The 5,071-nt window shown below is 39.1% G+C and overlaps 1 long non-coding RNA gene across 1 annotated transcript; it reads right to left on the bottom strand.

The window, feature by feature from the left end:
* Positions 1 to 1,477: 1,477 nt before the first annotated feature.
* Positions 1,478 to 3,200, bottom strand: LOC122003759. The gene is made up of 4 exons (XR_006118084.1): positions 3,133 to 3,200; positions 2,610 to 3,021; positions 2,424 to 2,479; positions 1,478 to 1,532 (listed from the first exon to the last, which is right to left on the bottom strand). It is a non-coding gene; the product is annotated as an uncharacterized LOC122003759 (long non-coding RNA).
* Positions 3,201 to 5,071: the final 1,871 nt, after the last annotated feature.

Below are 5,071 nucleotides of genomic sequence, written 5' to 3'. Positions count from 1 at the left end.
ATGGTTTTTAGAGTTTTTATGGGTATTTTTCTCGTAGAAGCGAAGCACAATTGTTTCGGCACTTGTAGGCTTCGACTATCGAGAAGAATTTTTCAAAACGGCAAAATTTCGCCCCAAAAATTTTTGGGACAGCGAGCTAAGGCGCTCTTGGATCGCTTAGGAGCAACTCGCGATGGTTAGATCGCGGGTAGGGGTATTGCCCTTAACCCCGCAAGGGGATTTGCTCCGCGATTGCGCCCTAAATCGCTAATCGGGACCGCCGGGAAAATTTTACTCATAAAATCTGTAAAATTATAAAAAAAATTACAAAAAATTATAGAAATATATAATTTTGAATTATATTTTAATTTTGTGATAGTCATGGCCCAAACGGCCCAAATTGGATTTGGAAATGTGTTGTAATTCATAATACGGCCTGCGTGCCGTTATGTGATGTGAGTGGTGTATTTATTTTATATTTATTTTATTTTCACGGCCTGCACGTCGTGCCTTTCTCTTATATTCTGGTTGTAAATTAGATTTAGACTCGAATGTAACTCGAGTTTCAAAATTGTAATGTAAATTTTAAGGCGGTGGAAGGTCTACTCGAGACGGAGTTACGAGGAGGGTGCGAGCAACACGAGGTGGTCAAAAGGAAGGAGCTTGAGAAGCTGTTAACCTTAGGTTGACCATCCGATCTTCTCATTGGCTTGAGAAGATCGTAGTAGGGCCATGACATAATCACAAAATTATTTAATTAATTGCTTATATGTATGTGATGCATATTTAATTAAGTAGTTAATTAGTGCCTATCGATTAGATTAGATCTAAATCGTGCACAAGATGCACCCTTATGATTAGATTAGATCTACATCGTGTACAAGATGTACCATATCGATTAGATTAGATCTATATCGTGTATATGATACAACATCGACGTTTAGATTAGATCTAAACACTACAACAAAAACCTTCATAGACATCGGTTTTCCACCGGTGTCTATTTCATTTTCGACCGATGTCTATGAAGCCGATGTTAAAAGTCTGCCATTTTAGACATCGGGTTAAAATCGGTGTAGTATCACTTAACGACACCGGTTTTCGAATCGGTTATTAACCGGTGTAGTATCACTTAACGACATCGTTTCATCAACGGTGTAAAACTGATGTAATATTAGTTAATAACACCGGTTTTACAGCGGTGGAAAACCGATGTAATATCAGTATTTTTTAACAGTATAAATTTGATTTCCGAAATAGTAACAAAAAAATACACAAATATTAACAAATTACACAAATATTCTTCATTCAACATTATCCATAAAATACACAAATATTCACAAATTACATAAATATTCTTCTTACAACAGTATCCATAAAATACACAAATATTCTTTTTACATCAAAAGCTAATAGATATCATAATCAAGGTAGATCATTCTTTTAACAACACATCAAAGTAGAACTGCACTTCAAATGTAATCTAGCATGCATTCAGCCCACTCGAACCGCACTTCATCAATTTCAACTCTGGAGTACTTGAGATTTGTAAACTGTAAAAACACATAAATAATATATTAGTAAACCAAGACCAAAAATCATAGTTGAAAAAGTAGTAAGAGCACCAGGTAACAAGATGACTAATTTGAATGCTTAAAAAGAGACATATTCATCATTTATCTCAACCACATCAATGCTTACTTCAATGCTTGCAATAAGGATATTTAGTGGTTCACAAGGTATTAGAAAGTTGAATTTGCAGTTACAAATGAAGTAAAAGAATCATATTCAGCTGTCAAAAGATAACTAGGTCCATGCTCTTAGAGAGAACCATACAAAACAAAATGAAAGGTTTTGAACATAAAAAAAAAAATGTTAGTCATGCGAAGACTGAGATCACTCATCTATCAATCATTTCAACCTAATAAATTAGTTACTTTGGTTTTGCAAAGTCTCCCAATTGTGTAGGAAGATCACAGAAGAATATTCTTGATAAAAGTTAACTTTCTTTAGTAGAAACAACCAATAGCGCTATAACAAATCCAGGAACAGCAACCAACCATTAGTCACTAATATATGAAGAGATTGCAAATGGAAGTGAACTTAAATAAACAAAAAGAGCAAATAAAAATCAACTAGACAGCAATGGATCCAACATAAAAAATTGTGCAAAAACTAATAAATAATAATAAGGGTTACAAATCACTCCTACACAATCAGCACTACACTTGCTTCCAACTAAGAGAGCCTATAATTAAACAATCAAAAGTGTACCAATAATTCTCCTTTCTGATAAATAGCTGTAATAATAAATCAAAAGCATAGCATGTTGTGCTCATATAGCTAACAATAAAAGTGAAACAAAAAAATATAGCTCTTGGGAATTAACTGACACGTATGGTAAACATGACCACCAAATCAAAGATGAAGTGTGTGAAAAATACCTTTGGTTTCTCTTCCTCCTTTGGTTTCAGTAGCTCTTCCTTTGAAATAGCTTTCCCTGCAGAAAATAATTCAGTCACTCAGCAGTCAGAAACATGCAAATATAAAACTACAAAACCGGTAGAATCTGGGCTTCCAAATGTACATGAAAAAATTTCAAATTCAATGCTGTGTCAGAGAACTCAAACCTTTTGCATCACGATATACTGGTTCTGCACTTTTACCACTCAAACTAGGATCCAAGGATGCAAATCTGGGACAAAAAAACAAAGAATAGTGAACATATATATACCAGTCGTGAAGGCATACTCAGCCGATGTCGTATCCTTTTCCCAGTCCTTCCATCTGTGTATCTGCCCAAGAGAAGATTATCAATGCAAAGTGGATACTGCAACAGCTAAACTAAATCATCCTCAGGCAATGCTATGGAATTATTCAGAATGATACATAATGTAATCCACTACTCTGTCACTGCAGATTCACCTTTGCTCTTCCAAGGACCATTATAAGACCACTATTTACCACATGAAACACAGCCAAAAAGAACATCAGAATGTGCAACTGGTGCAAGCCTGTGGCAGTAATCAGTTGCTCCTTTTCCTACAAGTGATCGCAACTGAACATTTTAGTGAAAGCTTCTTAGATTTTGTTTACAATAGATTATTTTCAACCAAACAATCAGAGAATTGGAAGTTGCTGTGCACTACTCACTGGGGGGCATTCAACCACTGAACCACCAGCAGCTAAAATCCTGCGCTTCAGGTGTGACTCCGTCAGCACCAGCGCAAGCAACCACCTTTTATTTCTGCCAGTTGACTCTGCATCAGGGCGACATGGCAGCATAGAATCTGCAACTGCCTTTGGCACGCAGATTTTCGCGATCTGGTCCTGACTAAACGTCAACAGCAAGGAGATGAAGCCGAGAATCATCAACTCTGCGAAAACCACAATGGATCACAGAGTTACAGTAATTCATCTATTCCGGATACCATGCACGTCGAAAGAGTGCTCCAATTTAGGTATGAACTTTCTGGTTTTACCGGCTTTCACCTTCTCAAGAACTTCAAAAAGAGTTCTCTTTTGCCTCTTGATAAACCACTGACAACGAAGTCAAAGCAGATGTAACTGTCAGTCATATGAGAAAATGATGCTGATGCAGGACAAGATGGAGTAGCATAATTCCAAGCTAGGAAAAAGATAAGCCATTCAAGGATCTGAAGTATGAAATTATCAGGACAATTTCTTACTTGCAGCCCCAGACATTCCAGAAACTGAAAAATGATTAATCTTTAAGATATAAACTGAGAATTTATAAAACCATGCTTCCTCGTGAAACATGACTGATAACTCGTAAAGAAACCGCTTTCGCTTCATTTAATTTCTTGATGTTACTGATAACTCCCAAAGAAACAACAAAGCAAAATAACTTTTTGTATTCGCAAACCAAGTTCATCCTGATCAAGATAGTTTAGATTTTTTTTTTCCCAATACATACATACATAGATCAAGATTGAGACAAACGCCTCATAATTTTCCTTTAAAAATTATAGTAAAAAAAATAAATTCCTGAGCAACTTTCCTGTCAAGAAAAATACCCAAACACATATCAGACAAAGTGAAGCTCTGACTCACCTCCCGGACATGATGAAGTCCCTTCTCCAGCAACAGGGAGATGATGATGATGGCCAACTCAAAAATTGAGCAATCGACCTGCCTATCCGTGAGCTACGCCATAGGACTCAAAAATCGGCCCGGCGTCGAAGATAGAACCCTCAAACGCCATGCCTTTCTTAGGGTTAAATCGGCCGCCCATGTCGCCGCTCCACCGCCTGCCTTGAACGTGCATCGCCTCGTACCCCTCCCCCTCGAACCACCGCTCCCGCTCCAGGTGGTGGCAAAGGGGGAGCCGTCGGAAGGGCACCCACGAAGGCAAGGTCGTGATTGCCGGAGAGGTAGATCTGGTGCAGAAGGGGAGATAGCGGGAGGGGAGGGATAGGAGGAAGTAAGTCGATGCCCCTTCTGTGTACGAGCTCCTGGATCTCGGTGTTGTTCTCTCTTCCTTCGGATTCCCTCACATTGCCGACCAACCGTGCCATGGTGGTCGTGGGCGTCCTCTCGCTGTTCGGATCTCGTCGGCCCCTTCCTTAGTCGGGAAGAGCAAAGAGAGGAAGGAGGAGGAGGAAGAGAGGATCGGACGAGCTTAGGACCGAAGCAGATGATTTTGATCCTGGGAGAGGAAAGGGCGTCGATCCAGGAAGGGGCGTCGATCGAAGGGGAATAAGGAAGGGGCGTGGATCGAAGGGGAAGAGGGAGATGAGGCTGAGAGAGATGGTCAGAGGTTTAGGTTTAGGTTTAGGCTGAGAGAAGGGGCGCGATATTGGTTTAGGTTTGGAGGGAATTTTGTGAAGTGTAGCTGGTGGAAAAATTAAATTATTATTTTTGGTTCATTAACACCGGGTTTTAAAAACCGCTGTTAAAACCGGTGTCTATTAACAAAAAAAAAGGCGCTCATAGACATCGGCTAAAAAACCGATGTCTATGAGCGAAAATCTGCGCTCATAGACACCGGTTTTTGAAAAAATCAGTGTAAAATACTCAAAGACATCGGTTTTTGCTTAAAACCATTGTTGTTCCACCGATGTCTATGAGG

This window comes from Zingiber officinale, chromosome 7B, assembly GCF_018446385.1.
Source record: "Zingiber officinale cultivar Zhangliang chromosome 7B, Zo_v1.1, whole genome shotgun sequence".
NCBI classification, from domain to species: Eukaryota; Viridiplantae; Streptophyta; class Magnoliopsida; order Zingiberales; family Zingiberaceae; genus Zingiber; species Zingiber officinale.
This window is presented reverse-complemented; position numbering and strand designations above follow the sequence as displayed.